Source organism: Eubalaena glacialis, chromosome 10, assembly GCF_028564815.1.
Source record: "Eubalaena glacialis isolate mEubGla1 chromosome 10, mEubGla1.1.hap2.+ XY, whole genome shotgun sequence".
NCBI lineage: Eukaryota > Metazoa > Chordata > Mammalia > Artiodactyla > Balaenidae > Eubalaena > Eubalaena glacialis.
Genome location: NC_083725.1, coordinates 101,599,772 through 101,621,741, shown reverse-complemented (window position 1 = coordinate 101,621,741; position 21,970 = coordinate 101,599,772).

The following is a 21,970-nucleotide window of genomic DNA, read 5'->3' as shown; positions in this document are numbered from 1 at the left end:
ATATAACACTGAAGCTCTGTGTCCTCATCTGTTAAATGAGATAATAATACCTAGATATCAGGGTAATTGAGATTATTAAATAGGTTGGATATGAAGCTATATTGTAATAGCCCACTTATCTTTATAAACGTCTATGGATCTTATAGTCTGGTGGATAAATTCCAAAATGCTCCTCAACTTTTTACATCTCCTGGTATTTCTACCTTGTATAATCCTCCCCTGTTGAGTGTGGGCAAAACTTGTGGCTCGCTTCTTCCCAACAGAACATGGCAAAAGTGATTGGTGTCACTTTCGTGATTAGGCTATATAAAATTGTGACTTTTGTCTTGCCAGTAGTATCTCTCTCTCACTGGATTTGAGGAAATAAGCAGCTATATTGTGAGTTTCCTTATGAAGAGATCTTTGTGATGATGAACTGTGTGTTGTCACTGTCAACAACCAACAAGAAACTGAAGCCCTCAGTCCCACAGTCTGTGAGGAAGTGAATTTTGTCAATAGCCAAGTCATCTTTTAAGTGGATCCTTTGCCACTGAAGCTTTGAGGGGAGACTCACCACACCTTGGCATCAGCTTTCAGATCAGACCCTGAAGCAGAGCACCAAGAAATGCCATGTCTAGACTCCTTACCCACACCAACTGAAATAATAAAACTGTGTTATTTTAGGGAGCTAAGTTTGTAGAATTAATGTGACATAAATAATAGAGAAGTAATACCTACATTAGGAGATTAGATATCTCGATGTATTGCTCATTGTTATATCTCTTACATACAGTTCAATTTTGGATAAATGTTGATTCTCAATATTTATTGAATGAATGAAGGAACCAGGTACACAATTTCTTTCTTCCCTCCTATCTATGTGAAGAACATTTTAGAATCACGTGAAGAGACGCCTGTATAAAGAAAACATACTTAAAAGAGCCCCATGTTTTTCAACTTCCTGAATAAGCAGATGAATTCATTACTCCAAATGAGTAATATAAAATGTCAAGTTCATGGGGTCAAGTGATATGTTAAAGGATATGTCAGGATTTCATTCTACTGTTTAAAAAGAAAATTGTTAGCAAGCGAATAGCAATGGCATAAAGGAGAGGATATGATGCTGTTATTGGGAGTTGGCATTTTGTGGTAATCAGAGCAAAGTCTTTGGGAAGCTTATACTCCAGTGCTTTGCAAAGCTGATAAATATTAATTTAAGAAAAGCTGAAAATGGCATCAGAGAATTATCATGGCCAGGAGAGGTCAGAAATTAGTCAGTTCTTACACCTTGAGCAACAGAGAGAGAAATTTAAGTTTTAAAATTAAACTTGTTATAGGCATGTGGGTAATTAGCAGTCAGCTAGAGGGCAAGCAAAGAGAGAAAAGGTGACAATTAAAATCACACTTATGGTAGCTTCTTAATAGGTTTTTTATGGTAACAGATTTAAAATATTATTTTCTTTGGATTTTAATAACAATATTATCAATACCTATAACTTCTATTCACTGAGTGCCAACCAGGTGCCAGCCCTTTGCATAACTCACTAATCCTCACAAGTTTATGAGTTAAATACTACATTTCTATATATTAAATAAGGAAACTAAGAATTAAAGAAGTTTAATGATTTGCCAAAGATTAGAGTGCCTACATGGCACAGCTGGGGTTTACACTATTCACTCCCAGTGTACTCCCCCTGTCTCTTTACTTTGTGCCCTTCAGAAACTAAAAATTTATTGAAATTGAGTTTATGCAGAACTTCAGTGTATACCATCCTATCCTTCTTGGCTCTATCTGTTCTTTGGAGACACATATCAAAGCCATATGTTTTCAATCTCGGGAAATTTTACTGTTCAATCTGCTAATGCTCTTCTACCATGACACAACTGTTGTTTCATATTTTTCTACATAGATTAGTTGTGGCAAAGGAAACCATTTACGTATCATGGTTCTAGTTTATTCCTGACCTACTGGATATTTCCAAGAAAAATTAAGAAAGAGTAAGGGGAAAATTATCACTGAGTCACAATCAGGAATGTTTCTCTCATTAGAATATTCATGTTTCAAAGGATTAGCTTATTTTATGTTTCCTCTTTTAAAGAGGGGTTTACTAACATCCTTTGCAATTTTTAAATGTGGAGGCACCTGTTCAAAACAGCTTAAAATACTCTGACTCTATTGAAAGCAATCTATTCTTATTTCTTAACTGTATCCGTATGCAAGCAATTTTAGACTTTGATAGGTTAAAAAAATCATCTAGAAGATTCATAATTTTCCACTTTACACGTCTATGATATGAATTAAATTTGTGTTAAGTGTGAAGTTTAGGTCAAGGTCATGTGTGTGTGTGTGTGTGTGTGTGTGTGTGTGTGAATGGATGTCTAATTGCTCTAGCACCATTTATTGAAAAGGCTATCTCTATCCTTTGTCCATTAAAATGTCTTTGCATCTTTGTCAAAAATTAATTGGGCATATTTGTGTGGATCTATCTCTGGGTTCTCTATTCTGTTCTATTAATCTCTGTATCTATCCAACCACCAGTACCCACTATCTTGATTACTACAGCTATATTGTAAATCTTAACATTGGGAAGAATGTTTCTTAACACCTGGCTCTTCTTTTTCAAAAATTTTTGGCTATTCTTAGACTTTTCACTTTCCATATAAATTTTAGAATAATAGTTCCTAAGTTTTTATATGTTGACCCTCATGTCATCTGCAAATAGAGGCAATTTTATTTTCTCCTTTCTAAATTGTATTCATTTTTTTCTTTTTCTTGACTTATTGCAGTGGCTAGAACTTCTAGTACTATACTGAACAAGAGTTGCATGAGCAGAATCCTTCTCTTTTCCCTGATCTTAGAGAGAAAACATTTAGTCTTTCACCATTACATAGGATGTTATCAGTAGGTATCCCTTGGATACTCCTTATGAGGTTGAGGAATATGGAGAAAATCTCCAGAGTCTTTGTCTAGACAAAGAATTATTATACTCAACATCAAAGCATAATCCATAATCCATAAAGTAAATATTGATAAATTTGAACTCATCAAAAATAAAAATTTTTCATCTGTGAATCACCTTATGTTAAAAGGATAAAAAAACAAGCTACAGACTTGGAGAAATATATTGCAAAGAAAATATTCAACAAAAGTCTTGTATTTAGTATATATAAAGAACTCTCAAAACTCACCAGTAAAAGAACAACTATCGAATTATAATATGGGCAAAAGACATGCATAGACATTTCATCAAAGAGGACAGACAGATGGAAAATAAACACAGGAAAAGATGTTTAGCATCATTATTCATTAGGAAAATATAAATTAAAGCCACAATTAGATATCATTATACATATATCAGAATGGATAAAATGAGAAATTGTGATAACACCAAATGTTGCGTCATTCATATATTGCTGGTGAAAACGTAAAATGATATAGCCACTTGGAAATAGTTTGGAAGTTAGTTTTAGAACTAAAAATAACGTTACAGTATGACACAGAAATTTCACTTTTAGGCACATATTCCAGAGAAATGAAGATTATTATTTTCATACGGGTACACATGGATGTATTAGCAGCTTTATTCATAATACCCCCAAACTGGAAAATACTCAGAGGTACTTCAATGGATGAATGGTTAAACAAATTTTGGTACATCTATACCATGGAATACTACTCAACTATATTTAGGACCAAACTATTGATATAACAACTTACACAATCCTAAGGAAATTATGCTGAATAAAAAAGCATATTTCAAAATGGTACATACTACATTATTCCATTTTCATAAAACTCATAAATAACAATTATAATGATGGAGAAGATATTATTGCTTGCTAGGAATTAGGCATAGGGACTAAGGATGAGTGTGACTGAACGGGGTAACAAGAGGGAATTCTGTGATGACAGTACCGTTGAATATCTTGATTGTGGTGTGGTTATACAAGGCTACTCCCATGTTAAAATTTCAAAGAGTTATACAAATACATAAACAAACACAAATGAGTACATGTAAATATGATGGATCTTGAGCAAAGTCTGGATCTTATCAATGTCAATTTTTTGTTTTTAATATTGTACTATAGTGGTGTGAGATGTTAGCATTGGGGAAGGCTGGGAGAAAGGCACACCAGTCTTCCTTGTATATTTTTTTGCAACCTCCCATGAATCTATAACTTTTTTATTTTTAAAGTTGGAAAAAAAAATCATTCTTTTCTCTTTCATCTTCACCAGGGGGAAAATTAAAAAAAAAGAAAAGAAAAAAACCAAAAATGAAGAGTTTGTAAGTATTTTAAAGGAAATACATTCTAAGAGTAAATACGAATTCTGGGCAGCTGTCTTGGCTCCTTATTAGTGTCTGTTCTCCTGCCCAGTGGAGGCAGAAATGTGACCATCAACCCCATGATCAGCCTTGTAAGAAGCGAGGTTGAGACCATGATCTTGCGAGACTTGGTCCAGAACCATGCGAATCAGGTTGGCGCCATTCTGGGGAGGAGACTGGTTGTGGTGGAGGGAAAAGCAGAAAAAAAAAATTTAGGTTGAGTTCTTGCCTCAAATCACACCAATTTAATACTCTTGGGAATTTGAAATCATGTCACAGAGACTCTAGTTGACCCATGTCAAGCAAATCTGTGATCATGGAGCTCTGGGTGGTGGTTGATCATAGCACATCAAAGTAGGAACAGTGGCTCTTCAGAAAGGGAGGGTCAGTAAGGAGAGGTAATAAAGTGTTGAAGACCTGCAATAAAGAACGTAATTAATATTTTTGATTCCTCATAAATTTTAGGTATATTTCCTGCCTAATATTAGGTTCTGTGAGATATGAGATGCTTCATCATTTTAGTGACCCACACTTCCTTTTTTTTTTTAATATAGTAAACTTTAGAAGTTTCTATTTCTCTCATGTAAACCATTTCTTACTAAGACATATTAGATTCCATTTTTTGTGCAAGATATGCTAATCTGGTTTTAATTAGGAGGTTCATTATGTTTTTCTTTAATTCAATCTGACAATTCTCCCTTGACCTTCCCTCTTCTTAATTGCATTCCACCAGTAAGAGACAGGCAAAACCAAGGAAAAATAGGTGTTAGAAAAACCTGTTAGAGGTGATTCAAATTTCTTACAGGCATAGAGATTAGAATTTTTGTTCTGACAGAATTTTCAGATTGTCTACAAATTTTATTTTTGCCGTGGTTACATTCCAGCAATTAGGAAAGGTCATTAATGGGCTGCCACACTTTACTCTGGGATTGGTACATGTCCTATAGGAGGCTAAGGGATAGGTTTTTGGTTTTCCACTACCTGTCACAAAAAGGTTTTAAAGTACTTTTTTGTGCAGAGTTAATTATGGTTATATTTTCCTGATTCCTGTAAAATTATCTTCTTACAAATACAGATTTTTCAATTACAGTTTTGATATAATATACATTTTAGTACCTAGCATATTCTAGAAAGAAATTGAACTCAGTCCCAGTGGGGTTGTCAGTCATACCAATATTAGGAATAGGGTAAACGGTTTTAAAATACACATGTTTTTTCATTTAGTCTTTCTACTTGGGAGAATTGGATTCTACAGAATTTGCTAAGAAAATGAAAGAGAAGATTTAGTTCTAAGTATACTTTTTTTAGGAGTTTTATTCCTAAGCTGTGGAATAAAACTCAGCAAATAATATTTATGTGGTAATTTAAGAAATATACAGTATATCGATCTAAATGAAAGCCTATAGTATAACCATGAAGCACACTTGCTTTGACATTAGTCAGAACTGGATTCAAGAGATGGTTCTGTTTCTTATTCATACTGAGATACTTAGTTATACTTTCACCTTCCTGTATTACAGACTTTTTGTTTTACAGACTGTTTGCTGTGTTTCATAAACTTAGTGGCTTAAAACACCAAACATTTTTTATCTTGCAGTTTCTGTGGGTCAGGAGTTCAAGCACAGCTTAGCTGAGTCTTTTGTATTGTGTCTCAAAAGACTGTGATCTCATCTGAGGCTTGAGGTCCTCTTTCAAGCTCATTCAAGATAGTTGGCAGAATTCAGTTTCTTGTCGTTGTAGGACTGAAGCCCTCCTCAGCTAGAGGCTGTCCATCATTCCCTGCCAGGTGACCCTCTCTACAACATGGCATTTTGTTTCTCTAAAACCAACAAGAGGGTTTCCCTGGTGGCGCAGTGGTTAAGAATCCATCTGCCAATGCAGGGGACGTGGGTTCAAGCCCTGGTCCGGGAAGATCCCACATGCCATGGAGCAACTAAGCCCATGTGCCACAACTACTGAGCCTGTGCTCTAGAGCCTGTGAGCCACAACTACTGAGCCCATGTGCCACAACTACTGAAGCCCGTGAGTGCAAAGCCCATGCTCCACAACAAGAGAAGCCACCGCAATGAGAAGACTGTGCACTGCAATGAAGAGTAGCCCCTGCTCACTGCAACTGGAGAAATCCCTCACACAACAACGAAGACCCAACACAGCCAAAAATAAATAAATAAAATAAATAAATTTATTTAAAAAAATTTTAAAAAAAATCAAGAGAGTGTCTTAGCTATATATATTAGGACCACCCAGGATAATCTACTTTTTGATTAACTCTAAATCAATGTATTTGGAATACTAGTTATATCTGCACAATTCCTTCACCTTTGCCATATAAAGTAGCCTAGTCACAGGCGTGAAACTGAATCATATTTTTGCCCACTGTCAAGGTGAAGGGGTTATAAACAGGGTGTGAGTTATTGGGAATCATCTTAAAATTCTGCCTAGCAAACACAGTAATGCTTAATGTGTTTATATGTAAAACTAAGCTAATAATTTACCAACTTAATCAGAATTATATAACAAATAAGATAAAGAATTTGAAACATAGTGTCAAAAATATGATGTTTGAGCATGCTTGGGTTCTGGCGGGGAGTCAAAGGAGAGAGCAAGAGCCTGGACTGTCTGCAGTGACCACTCGCTCTCTCATCTCCCACCTCCCTCCTCCCGCTATGGTCTTGCTCAGCCCCTTCAGTCCTTCCACCCGCCTCCCCCACCGGCCCTCAGCCGTGTGGCTGACAGGGTCTTGGTGTTCCAGCCAGGTGTCAGGATGGAGGCTCTGAGGTGGGAGAGCTGAGTTCAGGACACTGGGCCACCAGAGACCTCCAGCCCCACGTAATATCAATCAGCGAGAGCTCTCCCAAAGTTATATGTCTCAAAGCTAAGACCCAGCTCCACTAAACGACCAGAAAGCTCCAGTGCTGGACACCCCATGACAAACAACTAGCAAGACAGGAACACAACCCCACCCATTAGAAGAGAGGCTACTTAAAATCATAATAAGGTCACAGACACCCCAAAACATACCACCAGACGCAGTCCTGCACACCAAAAAGACAAGAGCCAGCCTCATCCACCAGAACACAGGCACCAGTCCCCGCCACCAGGAAGCTTACACAACTCACTGAACCAACCTTACCCACTGGGGGCAGACACAAAAACAACGGGAACTACAAACTTGCAGCCTGCACAAAGGAGACCCCAAACACAGTGAGTTAAGCAAAATGAGAAAACAGAGAAATATGCAGCAGATGAAGGAGCAAAGTAAAAACCATCCACACCAAACGAAGAAGAAATAGGCAGTATACCCGAAAAAGAATTCAGAGTAATGATAGTAAAGGTGATCCAAAATCTTGGAAACAAAATGGACAAAATATAAGAAACGTTTAACAAGGACCTAGAAGAACTAAAGAGCAAAAAAACAATGATGAACAACATGATAACTGAAATTAAAAATTCTCTAGAAGGAATAAATAGAGAATAACTGAGGCAGAAGAATGGATGGATAAGTGACCTGGAAGATAAAATAGTGGAAATAACTACTGCAGAGCAGAATAAAGAAAAAAGAATGAAAAGAATTGAGGACAGTCTCAGAGACCTCTGGGACAACATTAAAAGCACCAACATCCAAATTATAGGGGTCTCAGAAGAAGAAGAAAAAAAGAAAGGGACTGAGAAAACATTTGAAGAGATTATAGTTGAAAACTTCCCTAATATGGGAAAGAAAATAGTCAATCAAGTCCAGGAAGCACAGAGAGTCCCATAGAGGATAAATCCAAGGAGAAACATGCCAAAACACATATTAATCAAACTATCAAAAATTAAATACAAAGAAAAAATATTAAAAGCAGCAAGGGAAAAGCAACAAATAACATACAAGGGAATCCCCATAAGGTCAACAGCTGATCTTTCAGCAGAAACTCTGCAAGCCAGAAGGGAGTGGCAGGACATATTTAAAGAGATGAAAGGGAAAAACCTACAACCAAGATTACTCTATCCAGCAAGGATCTCATTCAGATTCGACGGAGAAATTAAAACATTTACAGACAAGCAAAAGCTAAGAGAATACAGCACCACCAAACTAGTTTTACAACAAATGCTAAAGGAACTTCTCTAGGCAGGGAGCATAGAAGGAAATGACGTACAATAACAAACTCAAAACAATTTAAAAAATGGTAAAAAGAACATACATATCGATAATTACCTTAAATGTAAATGGATTAAATGCTCCAACCAAAAGACATAGACTGGCTGAATGGATACAAAAACAAGACCCGTACATACGCTGTCTACAAGAGACCCACTTCAGACCTAGGGACACATACAGACTGAAAATGAGGGGATGGAAAAAGATATTCCATGAAAATGGAAATCAAAAGAAAGCTGGAGTAGCAATTCACCTATCAGACAAAATAGACTTTAAAATAAAGACTATTACAAGAGACAAAGAAGGACGCTACATAATGATCAAGGGATCAATCCAAGAAGAAGATATAACAATTGTAAATATTTATGCACCCAACATAGGAGCACCTCCATACATAAGGCAAATGCTAACAGCCATAAAAGGGGAAATCAACGTAACACAATCATAGTAGGGGACTTTAACACCCCATTTTCAACAATGGACAGATCATCCAAAATGAAAATAAATAAGGAAACACAGGCTTTAAATGATACATTAAACAAGATGGACTTAATTGATATTTATAGGACTTTCCATCCAAAAACAACAGAATACACTTTATTCTCAAGTGTTCATGGAACATTCTCCAGGATAGATCATATCTTGGGTCACAAATCAAGCCTTGGTAAATTTAAGAAAATTGAAATCCTATCAAGTATCTTTTCCAACAACAACACTATGAGACTAAATATCAATTACAGGAAAAAAAAGGAAAAAATACAAACACATGGAGGCTAAACAATACATTACTAAATAACCAGAAGATCACTGAAGAAATCAAAGAGGAAATCAAAAAATATCTAGAGACAAATGACAATGAAAACACAATGACCCAAGACCTATGGGATGCAACAAAAGCAGTTCTAAGAGGGAATATTATAGCAATACAAACCTACCTCAAGAAACAAGAAAAATCTAAAATAAACAACCTAACCTTACACCTAAAGCAATTAGAGAAAGAAGAACAAAAAACTCCAAGGTTAGCAGAAGGAAAGAAATCATAAAAACCAGATCAGAAATAAATGAAAAAGAAATGAAGGACACAATAGCAAAGATCAATAAAACTAAGAGCTGGTTCTTTGAGAAGATTAAAAAAATTGATAAGCCATTAGCCAGACTCATCAAGAAAAAAAGGGAGAACACTCAAATCAACAGAATTAGAAATAAAAAAGGAGAAGTAACAACTGACACTGCAGAAATACAAAGGATCAGGAGAGATTACTACAAGCAACTATACGCCAATAAAATGGACAACCTGGAAGAAATGGACAAATTCTTAGAAAAGCAAAACCTTCCGAGACTAAACCAGGAAGAAATAGAAAATATAAACAGATGAATCACAAGTACTGAAATTGAATCTATGATTAGAAATCTTCCAACAAACAAAAGCCCAGGACCAGATGGCTTCACAAGTGAATTCTATCAAACATTTAGAGAAGAGCTAACACGTAACTTTATCAAACTCTTCCAAAACATTGCAGAGGGAGGAACACTCCCAAACTCATTCTATGAGACCACCATCACCCTGATACCAAAACCAGACAAAGACGTCACAAAGAAAGAAAACTACAGGCCAATATCACTGATGAACATAGATGCAAAAATCCTCAATAAAATACTAGCAAACAGAATCCAACAGCACATTAAAATGATCATGCACCATGATCAAGTGGGGTTTATCCCAGGAATGCAAGGATTCTTCAATATACAAAATCAATCAATTTGATACACTGTATTAACAAATTGAAGGATAAAACCATATAATAATCTCAATAGATGCAGAAAAAGCTTTCGACAAAATTCAACACCCATTTATGATAGAAACCCTCCAGAAGGTAGGCATAGAGGGAACTTACCTCAACGTAATAAAGGCTATATATGACAAACCCACAGCCAACATCGTTCTCAATGGTGAAAAACTGAAACCATTTCCACGAACATCAGGAAGAAGACAAGGTTACCCACTCTCATCACTATCATTCAACATAGTTTTGGAAGTTTTAGCCACAGCAATCAGAGAAGAAAAAGAAATAAAAGGAATCCAAACTGGAAAAGAAGTAAAACTGTCACTGTTTGCAGATGACATGACACTATACCTAGATAATCCTAAAGATGCTACCAGAAAACTACTAGAGCTAATCAATGAATTTGGTAAAGTAGCAGGATACAAAATTAATGCACAGAAATCTCTTGCATTCCTATACACTAATGACAAAAAATCTGGAAGAGAAATTAAGGAAACACTCCCATTTACCATTGCAACAAAATGAATAAAATACCTAGGAATAAACCTACTTAAGGAGACAAAAGACCTCTATGCAGAAAACTATAAGACACTGATGAAAGAAATTAAAGATGATACAAACAGATGTAGAGTTATACCATATTCTTGGATGGGAAGAATGAACATTGTGAAAATGACTATACTACCCAAAGTAATCTACAGATTCAATGCAATCCCTATCAAACTACCAATGGCATTTTTCACAGAACTAGAACAAAAAATTTCACAATTTGTATGGAAACACAAAAGACCCCGAATAGCCAAAGCAATCTTGAGAAAGAAAAATGGAGCTGGAGGAATCAGGTTCCTGTACTTCATACTATACTACAAAGCTACAGTAATCAAGACAGTATGGTACTGGCACAAAAACAGAAATGTAGATCAATGGAACAGGATTAAAAGCCCAGACATAAACCCACGCACATATGTTCCCCTTATCTTTGATAAAAGAGGCAAGAATATACAAAGGAGAAAAGACAGCCTCTTCAATAAGTGGTGCTGGGAAAACTGGACAGCTGCATGTAAAAGAATGAAATTAGAATCCTACCTAACACCATACACAAAAATAAACTCAAAATGGATTAAAGACCTAAATGTAAGGCCAGACACTATAAAACTCTTAGAGGAAAACATGGGCAGAACACTCTTTCATAAATCACAGCAAGATCCTTTTTGACCCACCTCCTAGAGAAATGGAAATAAAAATAAACAAATGGGACCTAATGAAACTTAAAAGCTTTTGCACAGCAAAGGAAACCATAAACAAGATGAAAAGACCACCCTCAGAATGGGAGAAAATATTTGCAAACGAAGCCACTGACAAAGGATTAATCTCCAAAATATACAAGCAGCTCATGCAGCTCAATATCAAAAAACCAAACAACTCAATCCAAAAATGCACAGAAGACTTAAATAGACATGTCTCCAAAGAAGATATACACATTGCCATCAAACACATGAAAGGCTGCTCAACATTAGAGAAATGCAAATGAAAACTACAATGATGTATCACCTCACACCAGTTAGAATGGCCATCATCAAAAAAATCTACAAACAATAAATGCTAGAGAGGGTGTGGAGAAAAGGGAACCCTGTTGTACTGTAGGTGGGAATGTAAATTGATACAGCCACTATGGAGAACAGTATGGAGGTTCCTTAAAAAACTAAAAATAGAACTACCATATGACCCAGCAATCCCACTACTGGGCATATACCCTGAGAAAACCATAATTCGAAAAAGAGTAATATGTCACAATGTGCTGTTCATTGCAGCACTATTTACAATAGCCAGGAAATGGAGGCAACCTAAGTGTCCATCGACAGATGAATAGATAAAGAAGATGTGGCACATATATACAATGGAATATTACTCAGCCATAAAAAGAAACGAAATTGAGTTATTTGTAGTGAGGTCGGTGGACCTAGAGTCTGTCAAAGAGAATGAACTAAGTCAGAAAGAAAAACAAATACCGTATGCTAACGCATATAATGGAATCTAAAAAAAAAAAAAAAAAAAAAAAAAAATGGTTCTGAAGAACCTAGGGCCAGTACCGGAATAAAGATGCAGACATAGAGAATGGACTTGAGGACACAGGGAAAGGGAGTTGTGGGCTGGGACGAGGTGAGAGAGTGGTATGGACATATATACACTACCAAATATAGAATAGATGGCTGGTGAGAAGCAGCCACATAGCACAGGGAGATCAACTTGGTGCTTTGTGACCATCTAGAGGGGTGGGATAGGGAGGGTGGGAGGGAGATGCAAGAGAGAGGGAATATGGCGATATATGTATACATATAGCTGATTCACTTTGTTATACAGCAGTAACTAACACAACATTGTAAAGCAATTATACTCCAATAAAGATGTTAAAAAAATATATATGATGTTTGTATTATGGTTATTACAATAAGATTAGTAATATCAGTATCAGAAAAAAGAACTTTCAAAATATATAAGGTAGCAAAATATGAGTAAAGCAGCATACTGAAATTTTACAATGGCTGTCTCTGGTTGGAATGAGACCAGGGATGATTTTTGTTTTCTGCTTATCTCTATTATTGTTTTAATATTATTACCATCTTTTGTGTTTTATGCAATAACTACTACCACCTACAAAGCATTTAATATATTCCAGGGCTCTGTTATAAATTCTTTTCATAAATTAACTCATTTAGTCCTCATGTAATCCTGAGTTAGGTACTATTAATATTCTTAATTTACAGCTGAAGAAACTGAGGCCATGTGAGGTTAAATGATATGCTCAAGGTCGCCTAGATATTAATGATCACAATCAAAGTAGTAATTTAAGCAGACTGGATTTTGGCACTACTCCATTTTGCCTTTTATGAATATTCATTGTTTTAGTAATCATAACAGTGCAAGTAATATTATTTAAATAAAAACTATGGCAAAAGAAGGGCACCTAGTGTTTATTAAAAATTAGAAAGAGAAAGTGAGCTTGGAGTTCCCTGACTCTTCCTCCACCTCCACTTTTTTTTTTTTTTTAATATCGTCTTTTATAGTAGAGCTTCAAACAGTTGGTGAGCTACTGCAGTGGACTGGGTGCCTGCTGGAGACGGAGCCTGCTGCAGACGGAGAGAGAGAGGCGGGCTATTCCTGGGAGAAAATCTGCACTTTCCCAGCAGCTCAGTTCTTGAAAAGGCCTTATCTTTGTTCTGAAGCAGTTTGCCTCCTCTCCAAAGGCTGTCCTTTTCTTTTCTTTTTTTCTCTCTTGTGCAAGAGCATTTTGCACCGAACTCCCACATACATGTGTTTCAGCTAAAAAACCTTTTCCCCTAGCGAATGGTTCCCACCCCATCAGACACAGGCAACATCCAACTTCTTTGACTTCTTGCCGCATTTTTGAGGTGGTGTTTGGAGTATGTCTGATTCAGGCAGCACCTGCTGGCACATATTACAGCTCTTGCAATGAGGCATGATTTATTCTCATCGCTTTCTGTGCGTATTTAATGAGTTAAACCACAAAACAACTTTGGAACTCTCCTCCGAATTGTGGTTCAGATGAATCCCCTTGACAACAGCTGCTCAGTGTTTGTTCATCTTTAGTCACTACTGTCTGAGAGAACCCTATTTTCCCCTACAATTATTATTTTTTTCCAACTGCTTTCTGCATTGTTTGTTTTCTGACCTTTCTTTTGTCCTTTGCAAGTACACATATTAAAATAAAAATACTAAGGCCAAATGCCTCATTCTTGTTCCCGCACGGTATGCTCTAATTTAGAAATTTTTTGGATTGGGCTTGAACTATGTGTGGGTATTGGAGTGGGTGGAGACAGAGAAAGAGAAAAGACAGAGATGGCTTTCTCCTTTTTCCTTTTATCTTCTTGTCCTTCTTCGGTTTGGACCATGGCATATTCACAAAAGCAGAGAAGGATATTCATTAATTTGTTCACTGTTCATTCATTCACCAGATATTTAGTATGCTAAGCAATGGAGCTAAAACAATGTGTGAAGGATGGGAAGAAAAAAAGCACCAGAGTTATAATCAGAAAAGTTTGGTTCTCTTTGGCATTTAAACTTAGTATTGTGAAAACTGGAAATTTATTGAACATTCATTGGCTATTTTTTGATGTCCTGTGCTAATTGCCGGGGATATATTAATGAACAACACAGAGATAATCTCAGTCTTTGGGAAGATTTTTGTCTAGGGAGTTATTTCATCTCTCTGATCCTTACTCAGATCAGGACACTTTGAGGTTATACATTATTTTTCTCCGAAACCCTTCATTATAGTTCTTTTTTACTTAATAGGCTATATTCAAGTGCAAATCTACTCAACCCAGCCCCTCCCTTGGAAACAGCTCCATTCATTCTCATTCATTACTCCTCCTCCTGATTACCTCTTTTTATTTCATAACACCAAAGCTCATAGACCAAGTAGGGATCAGAATAAAGCAATCTGATGCCCACTACACTGTAGAATATACAACCCCTGACTACTCCTGCATTACCTTTATTTCTAATCAAGAGCACAAGAAATCTCAAATTGTTAGAATTCGAAGCACTATAAAAATTCAAGTAGAAAATGTGCAAGCAGCCAGAGGGAAAATACTTTAGCATAGACTGCTAACATATACATCATATACATCTGCCTTGGGTCAGAGAATTCTGATTTGTGAGGAAGCATTAGAAGTCACCTGTTTCCACCTTTCATTCACCTGAAGCACCTTTCATTCACCTGAAGCACCTTTCATTCACCTGAAGCACCTTTCATTCCACCTGAATCAGTCACCTGAAGCACAGACTATAGTTAACTAATGGAAGAGAGTGTACTGATGCTAGTGAGAACAAAAGTGGCTTCAATTTATTGAGCACTTACTATCTGGGTGGATTAAAATGGTCTGTGCAGAATTAGGTCATTGAATTATCACACAATTCTGTGAGGTAATAACATAATCTTCACTTTACAGGTGAGAAAACTAAGAATCAGAACGGTCATGTGCATGTCTAAGAGAGAGAGAATGGCTAAGTGGTCCAGCGAGCTTTCAAACCTAGGTGTCATTATTTTTTCCTCAAAAAATGAAAATTAAAAACACATCCCAGGGATTCCCTGGTGGCGCAGTGGTTGAGAATCTGCCTGCCAATGCAGGGGACACGGGTTCGAGCCCTGGTCTGGGAAGATCCTACATGCCGCGGAGCAACTAGGCCCGTGAGCCACAACTACTGAGTCTGCGCGTCTGGAGCCTGTGCTCCGCAACGGGAGAGGCCACGATAGTGAGAGGCCTGCGCACCGCGATGAAGAGTGACCCCACGTGCCGCAACTAGAGAAAGCCCTCGCACAGAAACGAAGACCCAACACAGCCATAAATAAATAAATAAGTAAATAAATAAACCCAAAGTTTAAAAAAAAAAAAAAAAACACATCCCAATTGTGACCTATGTCTCTGCCTTTCTCCTTTGTCCGTGTGTCTATCCACCATTCCACATAATCCATAAACTGTTCCTCATCTGCCCAGGGTTTTTTATTCCTCTTATGTGAGCCCATCAGTTTTCTCTGAGCCATTTTTTTAAAGTCATGAGGCTCTTTCAGCAGTAGTATTTCGAATTAAAAAAAAAAAAAAAGGTAGAAGTAGTCAGTGCAATTCTATACTTCTCTATATTTGGTCTAGAAAACATTAGTATCGGGAGTAAGTAGGTTGGATCTTAATATCAGTGGCTTAAACAAGATAAAGTTTCGTAAGAGAAGTCTAGAGGTAGGCAGTCTGATACTGATGTGAGGTTTGCCTGCTTCACCTTCAGTGGGCTCCGGTCCCCTCCTATCTTCTCTCCCTTCCTTAGTGTATGACTTCCATCTGTAAGATCACTCCTTGTTTTCAAGAAGGCCCCAATCCTCTGGCCATTGCTTCCACTTCATGTCAGCAGGGGCAGGACTTTGAGTTGAGTTAGGACTATTTAAAGCGCTTTCTCAGGGTCAATCATGAGTTCTGGTTCCATCTCATTGCTAGCTATATCTAAAAGGCTAGGAAGAAAATGTAGAATTGAGTTGAACACAGTCCGGATGCCTCCCCTTTCCCAATGTAGGGGTTCCGTTAATAAGAAAGAAAGTGTGTGTGTGTGTGTGTGTGTGTGTGTGTGTGTGTGTGTTTGTGTAATAACATATGAATCCAAACTATGCTGTATAAAGTTATCCAGATAAAATATCAGACAGAAAAATACTTTAGCTCAAATATTCCAGAAACCAACAAAATTAGATGTGAACAGTGTTTTAGACATTAACAGTGGTTTTCAAAAAGAAATGTGTAGGATCCCACTGATCTGCCTCAGATGTTTCTTTCATTGGGTGGTGAGGCTTTATGGAAGAATAGGAGGAGGAGTAAAAGGGAGACAGCAGGTAGCACTTCCCTGGATCCTAGCCTACATAAAGGTATGGTCCTGCATTTTCTGACTCTTACAGCTGAAATGAGTTTGATTTCCTTTGGAAAACAAGAACTACTGTTCCATAACAATCCGTGTAAACTATTTACATATAGCTGCTTTTTCATATTTCTGCTGAAAATGACTTGTCCAAGAAATCCATGACAGGTGTTAAGCTAAAGAACCCAAGTCTCTTGATACCCGATTTAGTGCTCTTTTTACTACATTTCCTTAGAATTAACCAGAAGAATTCACACACACCTCCCTAAGCTTTGGAATTTGTGCTATTTTGCTAGCTCATGCTCTGTGGTCCTAAGTGATTTATTGATTTATTCAATAAAGCAGATGCTGCTCGTAATGAGCAGTAACTACAAACTCAAATGAAATCAGCAGAGCTAAAGGAGAAACTTGCTCTAATTTAAAGCATTATACATATGCCCACATCTTTAAACTTATTCCTGTGTTAATAAACCTTGTGAAGCATATTGAAAGAGATAAGAGAGTATTACTTAGCCTGTGACCTTTAAAGATTTTTTGTATAAGACTATTTTTATAGAAAACTTTTTAGGACAATTCCATTTTGGTGATGCTTCCAGTGTTTAGACATCCAGATAAATTGTCTCTTGTTTATTATTACCTTCATTTTTACAATAAGAAAAATCATGCTTAAAACAATTTGCTAATGACCACATACTTCATTGCTAGAGTAGTAGTGGAATCATGATAAGATGACCTCTGATGTCTGTAAACTCATCCTCACTCTGGAAACACACATGCTTCACGAAAAACTGGTAGTGTTTTTTGTGTATTTTTGGTTTAATTTTGGTGTCACATATGGTCCTCTCTGCTTGCATACTCTGATCTGCCACGCCATTTTCAGAAATCCACACACACACTTGTGCCTACACAGGAAAACACCGGGGGTTTCAGTCCTTCCCTTCTTGAGATAATGGAATCCTTGTCTTAGAGCACATGGCTATCCGTCCCAGATCAGCGTCTGCAGTGGGATAGTGCCTTAGCCCCATGGCTCTCATATTCTCATATCTGCCCAATTCAGCTCATGGTTTAAAACTTTTCGCAGATGAGCTCAATCTAGTCTATAATAGAGAGGCATCATGGCGATGCAACAAGCACACATGGTTTTCCTTGAAGGAAATTGACGACATCTTAGGGTGTTTTAAACACAGTAGGGGAGAAAAAACCCTTAGAGATTAAGATTATGCTTGTTACCTTGGGTAAGATTTATCTGGTAAACTTTTCTTATAGAAAAATGATCTACCTCACTCAGCTGCTTTTTTTTTTTTTTTTTTTTTTTTTCCAGGTTGGGTCTACTCACTTGGTTTTGTTTAGTTTGTTTTTGGTTTTGGCATCAAAGTGTGGTCCCCTGACAACCTGTATTGGAAACATCATATTCTGAAGCTGGAGACCCAGGAATCTGCATATTCTATATATTTCATATGATGGTTAGGCACATTCAAGTTGGAGAGCCATTGCCTAGCCCTACTTGAAATATCTTTTTAAAATTTTGCACAAGAATGTTTTATTTGGGTTATTAAGGCAAGCATATTGTTATCGTGTGCCCTACATTCTACCTCCACACCAGACAGGTGTGAAGATGCTTCACAGTCAGTGTAGGTTGGCTTTATCTCCCAGGAATAAAGGTATAAATGAATTCAGTGTAGCTAAAGTAATATTGTATTTGAGGTTTCAAGAAAAATTTTTGTCTCTGAAAATGTGGTTTCTAATTCCGTTACCTTGAGAAGTCAGTCAACGATGTATCAAGTGTTTATTGTGTAGGGGAAAAAAACAGAAATAAAATGTTCCTTTCCATTAAGAATTAGTTTACCATTGGATGAAGGGGTTAAGAAAGAAAGAAAATAATGCAATGACATAAACCAAGTTTATGTAATATTGGAAGCAGGCAAACCGAATACGCTTATATGTGGGACAGGCAAGTGATGTATGTAAATGCCTGCATGGATATTTAGGCATGTTTTGTGAAATGCAATTATTTACACTATTTCTCCTAAGGCTTCTACTTCCTCTAAAGGCCAGAAATTTTCAGTTCAGAGATGTAATCATCCCTACTTAAGTCATCTTTGATTCAAAACTAAACTAGCTAAACTGTCAATACTTGGTCATTATCCCTCTTACAAAAGAATCGACTATTTTAATAATGTTTAAATGTTTTTACCACATTGTGGTTCCCTCTAACACAAAGATTATAAAAACAATTAGAATATTTTGCAAAATGTTTGTTCTTTCACTATGTAAAATACTTGAGTTAAAAAAAAATTATTAAGACCACTGACTGGGGTTTCTATATTTTTTAATTTATTCTTTTTCTTTAGAAATTATTTTTCCAAAGATAAAGAAGTCATAAAGACAGATTAAACTCTATTCCTTTAAGAACTTGCTCTTGATCATTTTCAAAATAGGCTCTTTTTCCTTGATTGTTTGCAGCCAGAAGGACTCTGCTTTTAAGAACTTATGGAATTAAATTGAGCCCATCTGAATAATACAGGATAATCTCTTCATGTCAAGGTTTTAAACGTTGATTATATCTGTAGAGTCTCTTTTGCCTTGGAAGGCAACATGTTCACAGGTCCTGAAGATTAGGCTATGGACATTTTTGGGGGTAGGACTGCCAAACCACCGGGGGTAAGTATTAAGATCCCTCCTAAGCACTTTGGATTTGGAATTGTCCAATTCAAACCAGGCTTGTTTAAATAAACTCTTGAAAATTTTAACGTGCTTCAGTTTATCTTTTAACAATTCTGTTGTTAAAAGGAGCCTCTCTATGGTACCTCCTGAGCTCATTGCACCACGCCTGAGGGTTGCAGGTAAGTTTGTCTCAGATCTGAGCTCCACTGATTTTGTGTTATGAGCTCTCTATCTTTATTTGAGCATTTCTTTTTCTGAATTGATTCTGAAGTTAGACTGCATCTGACTTAAATTGAACTGGGTCCAGTATGAGGTCTCAGGTTGGTAAAATTTTGTTTTAAAGAAAGGAAAAAGATAATGGGTTCCTCCAAGTCCAAAGAGTCTGAGACTCCTCCATCTGGGACTCTAGCTAAATATATGGATAAAAACCATAGGTACAGAACATGTGTTTGTCTGAACAAGTGGGTTAACATTACCAAAGATAGTCTTGAATTATTGTGATCCCTTTGGGGAACTTAAATCTAGATGAGCTTATCCGTTTATGAGGTACACAGAGAAATAGGGGTTCCAAACTTCCCCAAAATAATGGGATGTGGTTTTGATTGGTATGCAGAAACTTCTAAGACTAAATGAATCAAAAATTGCCTCGATTCTTTAAAAAAGCAAATGAAAACATCTTGAAAGTCTTCACAAATATTAGTGAAAAGCTTTAGTCATGTTAGTGGGAAATTTTAATTTTTATTACCACCACCAGAAACACAATTTGGATTCAAGTGTTCTTTTTATAAACCAGTGAGTTTTATATTATGGTACCTGTCTCATAGCTAAAATTTTTAAACAAAAACTATAAGATTTCTGTTTGTATTTGTCTGTATGTTTCTGTATGGCAATATACACATGTTACAGATGTGTGATTTTTTTTTTACCTCCACATGGTATTGCCAAAATTAATTTGTAAAAGAGCTCTATTTAATTGGCTTAAAGAAAAATAAACACTTACATAAATTACAGATTCTCTCAGAAATACAAAAAGTAACCCCCAAATTTTTCAAGTTCACATGAAAATTTAGTTCTTTCGTCTGTTAAAAGGACAGTTTTCTTAGACTATTTTTAAGCTTATTTTTTTTTTGTCATTTACAGAGTTATTTTACTCTGATGCTTTTGCAAAACTGCTTTGTCTTCAAAGAGATTCAAGGAAAGGATTCTGACAAATATAGGTTTCTGATAACTTTACAATCATACCACTGAACTCAGTAAGAATTTCTAAAACTCTAATGGAATAACTGAATTCATAAACTGCTAACCTAACATTAAGCAGAATAAGAATTAATTATCTGGGACTGAATGAACTGTTGGGGATAATTATAATTTCATGCCTTTTTTAAAAAAATATTGCTGGTTCTTTAAAGTTTTGCTTTCCAGACTTAAGCGAAACTTTTTTTTAAAGTTATCTATAACTTACAGCAGTTTGGTAAGTTATACCTTTGTAAACAAAATTGAAACATTTATTTCTTTCTCCCTACCTAACCCCTCCAGAATTCAGAAAATTCTTAGTGAGAATTTTTATTTTCATGGCCATACAGATAGTTATTCACATAATTTCAGTAAGAATCAGCTTGCCAGTGACAGGACACAATTGGGAACATTGGTTGTATTACCAAGGCTTTGATTGGAATGCCATATTTGAGAGAGATGTGTGCAGAATCAGATATGACTAGACAGTCATAAGGAACTAAGGTTGAATTTATGGAGCCAAAAAAGACCCTTGTAAAAACCATCTGGTACCCTGCTTACAGGATTCCTGGCAGCCTTAAGAGATGAGTAAGGAAGGTTACTTCCTGGTGTGCACAGAAAACTCAGGATATTTTGGGAACATCAGGAAGTGAGCAATTCATTCAAATCTATAGGCATTTTAGGTGAAGTCTAATGGTGAGTTCTTTGCTGGCTTCTTAACCTCAAAAGGCTTTTAAAAATCTATTCTGAGATTCCTTATGAAAAGTTCCAGCAAACCAAACTTAAAAAGAGTCTATATAGTCAATCATTATTCTTGCTGTACTTGCTGCCAGGATATGATTTTTGTCTGTGATGGTAATGGTTATAAACGTGCATGGTTCAGCCTGTCTCAATGGTTGGCCAATGCAGGCTAATGTGAATTAGGAATTTTAGCAGCACCACTGTCACTACAAAACAACTCAGAAACCCAGCAGTGGTCCATTCCTCTAAACTGGTATTACTAATCCAAAAGAAGTTTACCAGCAGATGTTAATCCCCTCTGGATGAACATCATCTGTAGACTACCACTTTCCTTGGCTTGGAGTAAGTGCAAATGAAAACATGATTAGAAACGTGTTCTTAACTCTGGCAACTATTGCTGATTCTACCTGTAAGGCCATAACTGCAAAACAAAAGTCCCTGTGCTTTCTTTCTAAGGTGTTTTTTAGATAATAGAATTGCTTTGGATTACTTGTTAACAACAAGGAGTCTGTGCCATAGCGAATATCTTCTGCCGTACTGGGATCAACACCTCTGGTATGGTAGAAACTCAAATACAAGAAATTAACAAACAAGCCACTTGGCTAAAACAGGTTGATGCCTCTTTAGGTACATCCTTTGATTTTGTTTTGTTTTGTTTTGACACCAACTGGTTTGGTTAATGGGGG